Source organism: Tupaia chinensis, unplaced genomic scaffold (assembly GCF_000334495.1).
Source record: "Tupaia chinensis unplaced genomic scaffold, TupChi_1.0 Scaffold147038_1, whole genome shotgun sequence".
Classification (NCBI taxonomy): Eukaryota; Metazoa; Chordata; class Mammalia; order Scandentia; family Tupaiidae; genus Tupaia; species Tupaia belangeri.
The window spans coordinates 2,260,836-2,269,113 of record NW_006206889.1 but is presented as its reverse complement, the minus strand read 5'-3'; positions in this window follow the sequence as shown (position 1 = coordinate 2,269,113).

Below are 8,278 nucleotides of genomic sequence, written 5' to 3'. Positions count from 1 at the left end.
GAGAGAGAAAGAGAGAAGAAAGAAAGAAAGAGAGAGAGAGAGAGAGAGAGAGAGAGAGAGAGAGAGAGAGAAAGAAAGAAAGAAAGAAAGAAAGAAAGAAAGAAAGAAAGAAAGAAAGAAAGAAAGAAAGAAAGAAAGATGCCTGGCATGAACTCTCACCTTGTGGGGGCAGGGGGCAGCTCATCTAGATTGATGGGCCACTTTGCAAAATTATAATGTGCTCTGAACTGACACGATGCTCATTCATCAGTTACTCTGCTCCTGGATCCGATCACGTGCGGGTTTGTTCACTCCAAGGAGTGCTCTTCTTAGGTTTTGGCTCGGGCGCCAGAATCATCGGGGGCAGCAAACCCAGCTCCCCTTTGTGCCTTTCATGAGAAGGATGGAGGGTGGCTCCTCTCTAGACATCACCATGCACAGCCATCGGAGAGGGCCACAATCTCAGCTCTCAGCGTTTCAAAGGCCTGCCGCTGAGGGCTGTGGTTAAGCAGCTGCTAGTGTGGGCGGTGGCATGGGCCACTCTGAGTCAAAGGGCTGTATTACCATGGAAGGGAAGGTGGCAAGTGGATGGCCTGAGCTTCTCACTCAGGTCAAACAGGAGCTTGGGAACCTTCTTCCAAAATCTGCTGACTCCTGAGTGATCTGACACTGTCCGGAAGTCCTTGGTTTCCAGAACTCTGGCTGGCCACCTTAGACATCCATGTCCAAGTTCAGGGGTCATGCTCAGGGGAGGTAATTCCCATAGGATCTGTTCTGTGGTAATAAAACAAGCCTGATCTTTCTCGTAGGACCTGCAGACATGTGAAAGGCAAGTTTTAGAGTAATATGCTTGGATGGCCCCATTAAGAACGGCACTGCCTGTGGGTCTGGGAGCATATAAACTGGTGTGAGGAGGAGGACAGTGCAAGAGGGCTGTACAGGCTGACACCTCTCAGGTGGGCATCCTTGCAGATGGGCATTCCAGTAGGCGGGCTTCTGTGCTGGAGGACACTCATGCAGGTGGACGTTCCTGAAGGTGGACATTCATGCATATGGGCATCTGTACAGTGGGCATTAAGTAGGTGGGCAATCGTGAGCCATTGCCCTTGAACCCACCTTCCCCATCTTGAGGACCTAGGTTTGCTTCTTGTTTCTGTCCCTTGCTGCCACCTCAACAGGAAGAGGTCCCCACAGCCTATCTCTGCCTGGCCCCTATGTCAGCCTCCCGAGGTTGGGCCTTATTCCATCTTTCTACCTCAGTCTCACTCACCTTCGGGCAATACAACTGTGTTACAGCACCTGTCTGCAACCCACGGGGCCCCATCTGACCCACAGGATAAGGCCAGTCTGTGAAGGATGTGTGGTGTGCATGTCCACTGTCCCCTCTCTTGTCTCCCTCTACTGTATCTGGCCCTCCCTGGCCCCCTGAGTACCTCTTTCTCACCTATCCAGGTGTCTAATCACATACCCTGGGCCCTCCTCCCATCCTGTCCCTCCACCCTCAAGCCGCTCCTATAGGCCTTAGGCCCCTTGGGAGCCCTGACTCCCCAGAGAAACCTTTGTCCAGGTTCCAGCCCTTCCATTCTCTTTGGCTGGGACTGATGAGCCAGTAGGCACACCTGCAGTTGGCTCAGTCCCTCTGGCTCCAGGCCACCAATGAGTCACTCAGGCCTGGCTTCCTTCTTAGCGCTGGAGACAAGACCTTAAAGGAGGAGGCACTGTGCCCAGGAAAGTGAGCAGCATATTGCTGTCCCCTGCACTCAGCCAAACACTCCAGGAAGACATGCAGCCCAGAAGGGAAGGGCAGAAAGATGGAGTGGGGCAGGGAGAACCAAAAACAGCTGCTCCATGGGCTGGCAGGTGGTGTGGTGGTTAAAGGAGCTGGATTCCCATGTGGCCAACTGCGGCTCGAGTCCTGGACCTGGCGGCTTGCTTTCTCCCTTTCCCTTTCTCTTTGTTTCTATCTCTCTCTGGCCAAATTAAAAAAAAAATAATAATAATAATAATTGCAAAGGGAATTAAATAAATAAATAATTCTAAAAACAAAACAAAACAAAAAACAGCTGCTCCAGGGGAGAGAAGGCCTGCAAAGAGAGGCCACACAGACACAGCCATGGGCAAGACTCCCGCTTTCCTAGGGCTGGAAAGTGATATCCTACCATATCCCTGGACTTGGCAATGTCCCCCAAGGTTCAAAACTGCCTGCGGTGAGAACCTCCAATCTAGAGCAAGTCGTGTCCCTGGACAATGACTCTGCCCAGCTCTCTGCCCCCACAGAGTCCAAGTCACCCACTGGAGCCAGGGGTCTTTGTTCCATGCGAGGACCAGGTGCACCTGTCCTCCTGGATGCCTGAGTCTGTTGGGGATGAACAACCGAATGAACGAACACACGAACACCTAAACAAATGAATAGGTTCCCCACCTGTGGGCTCCTTGCAGGCAGAGATTGCACCCACCTGCTACCCTTCCCCAGAGCCCTCAGCCCTCAGGCCTGGTGGGGAACCATGGCTGAACTTTGGAAAGCCCCCCAGAATGGGGTCAGTGTGCAGCTCGTCCCAGGGAGGAAACCGGAAGCAACCCGGATGTGGTCACGCTTGGGCAGCCACCCACAGACACTGCCGAGTGTGACCTCTCCAGCCCGGGTGCCGGCTCTGAGTAGGGCAGGCCGAACTTCTTGGCACCCACCCTTGCTGACCAGGGTTTGCAGGACAGAGTGAGAGACCTGCTCCCCAGCCTCAGGTGACCGGCCTTCCTAGTGAGCCTAGTGAGCCTGGCACAGCTGGGCCTGCAGCTGTCAGGGTGAGAGAGCCAGGGCAGGGCAGGGGCAGGGAAAGGGGTGAGGCCTGGCACAGAATGAGCCCAAGACAGAGTGAGATCCCAGATGTATGGCTCACTGGGTGAGTGGGAGCCCAACCCCCACTGACACCCTGCAGAGTCCCTGTTAGTGCCATTGTCATGGCCTTACCAATATTGACTTGAGGAAGTCGGGCAAGGAGGGACAGGAGGTGGTTTTTGAAAATGGCGGCTTCCTGCTCTGTGTTCCCCTGGCCTGACCAGCTGCAGGGACAGACTCTCCACTGTCTGGGCCCAGGGCCACCGGCTATGTTTTCCCCTGCCCTGCCCGGGAAGGCCCTGGTGGTATAGGGTGGACCCACCCCCATGAGAAAAGCACCCGCCATCCTGCTGGCTGGCATCCCGGATGTTCAGGTCACCGCCGTTTCCTGAGCTGGCAGTGCGTGTCTCCTCCATGGGCCATACATCTGTGGGCCCCACTAGACCTGAACGAAGCTGCTCACGGGGCCAGTTCCGTTTCGGTTTTAGAGTCGATTGGTCTCACGGGATTAAAGCCCCAAGTCCTCCCCCTTTTTGCTGAATGCCCTGGGGTATTCTGACTTACTTATTTCTTAAGTCATAGGTAAATAAAACAGAACAGATGCTTGGGTCCACACCCAAGATACTGGTGTTTTTTTTGTTTTGTTTTGTTTTGTTTTTAATAATTATTTATTTATTTTTATTTATTCATTTATTTATCTTAATTTGACTAGAGAGAGACACAGAGAAAGAGAGGAAAAGTGAGAAAGCAAGCCACCAGGTCCGAGACTTGAACCATGGTTGGCCATGTGGGAGTGTCCGGCACCTTACCACCTGGTCCCCGAGACTGGTTTTGTATCTAGTTTTTATTTCACAATCCCTAAGTTACCCATCTTAAAAGAAATCTTCAAAAAGAGATTAAAATTGTGACTCTCAGGACCAGTAGTTAGCATAATGGCTATGTTGCTGAACTTCCAAGTAGCCGACCACAGTTCAAGTCCCAGACCTGGTGGCTTAAACTCATGCCAGGCACATGTGCGTGTGTGCCCAAGATCCTGAGAGGAGAACGAAGGAGAAGGGATTGCGGCATGGCCATCCCCCCTGGGGGTTTTTTCTTGCTTTCTATCTCTCTGTCTCTCTCTGTCTTTCTGGCGAGTGCACACACCTTATAGCAAAAACCTCTCAAAAAAATTGTGACATATATATATATATAATATATTTTTTCATATATATATATGAAATGAACACACTTTAAAAGTTTATTTAACTCATTTTTGGTGAGTAAATCATAAGATGTCCCAGCCAATTAAAAGGAAAACTGGAAAAAGCATACTCTCCCCAGAGTGCAAGCGTATAGAAAGTGATTCACAAAGAGAGCACTGGCTTTTTCCCCTCATTAGGGTGAAGGGCTGCCTCCTGGACCCCCATGGGGCAGAAGTTGCACAGGCCCCAGGCCTAGAGCCACGGAAACATGTTCTTTCACAGGCCTGGAGGCCAGAGACCAAGGCAAAGTGCCGACTGGGGAAGCCTTTCTGGGGACGCTCAGGGAGAATCGTCCTAGGCCTTCCTCTCAGCTGCTGGTGTCCTTGGTGGTCCTCGGCTGTGGTGGCATCTCTTCTGTCTCTGCCTCTGTCTTCACGTGGCTCGTTCCTCCATGTCTCACATCCTCTCTTACAAGGACACCAGCTATTCGGCGAGTCTCAGGAGCGAACGTGGGCATGCACACATGTGCACGGGTATCTTGCAGGACATGCTCTTCCCCTAGGGTTCAACAGGATCCTCCAGGGTGTTCTTGCCCTAAGATGCTTCATTTAACTACATCTGCAAAGACCCTATTTCCAAATAAGGTCATGACCAGGGCTTAGGGTTGGGACATACCGTGTTGGGGTCCCCCGCTTAACTGTCTACATATAAAATTTATTTGCATTGCCGCCAGGTATCTATAACTTACAGCCTGTGAAAGAGCTCAAAGGCATAAAGGCTGGAAGCAGAAAATCCTAACCTGTCAGAGGGGAGGCCTGGACAGATTGTCAGAAGAGGTCATTATTCCCATTACAGAGATCCAAGCATCATCGAATCTTCATTCCAGCCCTATTTTTTTTTTTTTACAATTATTTATTTAATTTTATTAATTATTATTATTGATAAATAAAATTTGCTGTAGGGTACATACATACACTCATGAGAGAGAGAGAGAGAGAAAGTGAGACAACAGGCCACCAGGTCTGGGACTTGAACCATGGTCAGTCATGTGGGAGTCCAATGCCCTAACCACCATGCCACCTGCTGGCCTCATTTGGCCTTCTTACAGAGCAGCTGAGATCCTTGGCTGTTCACATCATGGTTGGGGTGGGTCCCAGACTGGGCAAGCCAGGCATGGTTAGAGCTCCATGGTCGGCTGGCCTCCCACAGCTGGGCTTCGTCCCAGTAGCTTCCCAGAGCCTGTGGAGAGTGGACAAGATCTTCTGTGGGAACCCTAGGGATTTTTAGAGACCAGGGTGCGTTTTCTCTTCCCTAAACACACCTTGGGAATATAGAAAGCCCCAGTGCTGGGCCACTGGATGTACTTCCCAGAGAAGCACATTTCAAGTTTGCAGTCTGAGCTGGAGGGGTAGCATCCCCTGCTCTGACCTGGCATCCCTGGCTCCCAGCAATGCAGAAGCAGCATCCCCAGCCTGGCCCAGCCAGACCTAGCCCCGCACAACAAGGTCCACACAGCCTGGCCCCTGGCCTGTCAGCCAATACTTGCCTTATTGAGGTCCTCTCTGCTCTGCCCATCCATCGGGGCACAGGCTGCTTCTAGCTGCCCCTGGTTTGGGAGCCATGCCCATGTAGGGTTCCTGACAATACAGGGTGCAGGAAGAAACAGAAAAGTCTCCAGGGTCAAGCCACCCTGCTAACCCCAATAGGATGGTGGCACCAGGCATGAGCATCTATTTGCATGTACTGTTACTGAAGGGGCAGAAGGGGCCTGGGAGAAGGACAGGTATTTCCGAGCCCAGGAAAGAGACTGGAGCAGCCCAAGTACTAGCTACAGGGCAGAGGGCAGAGCAGCAGAGACAGAAAGACAGAGTGAAAAAGGCACCCCAAGGAGGGTCAACACTCTTGACCACCTCCAACCTCAGCCGGCCCAGATCACAGGCATGCATGCACACACCCAGCGTGCTCAGGGAGATCCCAGGACGCTAACCCAGGACTTTTCCCACGTGGGTCAGTTGCACCACTGCTGGCCCCAGCCTCTTCCTCTAAGGGCACTAACCCCCTTTGTGAGGGGCATAAGGAGAACACTCTGTGACATGTAGCCAGAGATCAAAGAAGCGCCGCTTTAACAGCCGGCCCAGATCACAGGCATGCATGCACAGCGTGCTCAGGGAGATCCCAGGACGCTAACCCAGGACTTTTCCCACGTGGGTCAGTTGCACCACTGCTGGCCCCAGCCTCTTCCTCTAAGGGCACTAACCCCCTTTGTGAGGGGCATAAGGAGAACACTCTGTGACATGGAGCCAGAGATCAAAGAAGCGCCGCTTTAAGCCCAGAGACACCAAGGACAGCCCCAGCCATCAGAAGCTAGGAAAGGACAAGGAAGGGCTCTTCCAGCACCCAGGAGAGGAGCACGGCTCTGCTCATGGCTTGATTTCTGACTTCTGGCCTCTAGAGCTGGGAGGGAATAATTCTGCATTTACGCCTCTTGGTTTATAATATCCTGTTACGACAGCTCAGGACACCAGCACACCTGACTGAGGAAGGTGGAGGAAGTGTGGATATGATTGAGCCCTGTGAGGAGCTGCCTGGGGTGAGGGAGGAAATGCCGCTCTCCCACCGCTGGGCCCCTTGGCTTCATGGAAGTGAGGAGGCCTGCCCCGGGTCTGCCTGCAGACGCTGCCCTGATACAATCCTAACAGCGAAGGAGCCAGGACACCCATAGTCCTAACCCGTTGGACGGGCGCCTGGACAGATTGCTGTGAAGTGTCACTGCATGGCTGCTAAGACCTCCAGCGAGGCCCGCGCAGTCTGACCCTTCTTCAGGGCAGGGTTTACCCTCAGCACCATAGACATTTTTCCTGGGGGCTGCCCTGGGGGCTGTCCTGGGCACTGATGTCAAGCAGCTTCCCTGGTTTCGGCCCACCAGGTGCCAGTAGCAGACAGACAAGTGTACCTAACGGGCAAAATTGCCCCTGGATGAAAACTATTGCTTTAGAGTCGACATTTACTTCCTCCACCCTCCTCAGACAGCTGTTGCTGTCAAATCTAAAAGGTTGGGAAGGTATATCAAGAGGCCGACATTCTGAATAAGTGAGGTAACTGGGCAAAACCGTAGGTAACTAAAATCCCTAATTCTACCTGTATGACTAACGGAGAAGAGGAGGCCGCCTCGCACATGCTCAGCTCCCACGGGAAGCCTGCGGAGTTTCTAACTGCAGCTCGCACTTTCCAGGGGTGGCGGTGGTGGCGGCCCTGGATCTAAGCACGTTCTCTGTATTTTAGATGAGGCTTTTGGTTAATGGGAATCTCTGTTCTGAAATTAAAAAAAAAATTTTTTTTTAAGAGAGATTTTTGCTAGAGGGTGCAGGCTCTCACTGGAGACACTGAAAGACAGAGAGACAAAAAACAAGAAATCACCCCTCCGGGGGGAATGGCCACGACGCAATCCCTTCTCCTCCACTCTCTTCTCAGGATTTTGGGCACGCATACTCATGTGCCTGGTGTGAGTTTTAAGTCTCCGGGTCTGGGACTCACACTGCAGTCAACTAAGTGGGAGTCCAGGGACATAACCTTTACGCCATCTGCTGATCCCTGTTCTCAGATTTTTATTCCAGATGTGGAGTCTTCTTTGCATCTGTTTATAGAAAATTTACTCTTTTGATTATTTTTTGGGGGAGAAAATCTGTATTATCCAAATCTTTTATAAAGTGACATTGAATAGCTCAGATTTTATTTTATTTATTTTATTTGTCTTAAATTTTGCTAGAGGGTGCACACGCCTGCCAGAGAAAGACAAAGAGAGAGATGAGAACCCCCCCACCCCACCCCACAGGACATGGTTGTGTTGTGATCCCGTCTCCACTTCTCCTTTCAGGATTTGGACATGCCTACCCCTAAGTCTCGTACGCTTTTCAAGCCACTGGGCCCAGAAATCAAACCGCGGTTGGCCATTAGGATCCAACTTAACAACCATGCCACCAGCTGGCCCTATTCCAGATTTTAACCGAGTTGTCTACACCACACAGCCAGTGAGCTGACCAAGGTTTATTTCTATGTGGCCAGCAATAGCTCCAAGGGTTTGAAAATCAATTTGCAGATTTTTCTCAACAGACAGGCCTATAGAAAAAAAATGAAGATACTTCAATGAACGCTGCTTGATTCAATTAAAAATAAATAAAAGCGGGCTGGCTCCGTGAGACAAGTGGTGTCTCAGCTCGGGCCTGGGAAAGTTTCCCTCTCCAGCAGTGTACTTGAGATTTCAGTATTTGGTTCACAGGTCTCCATG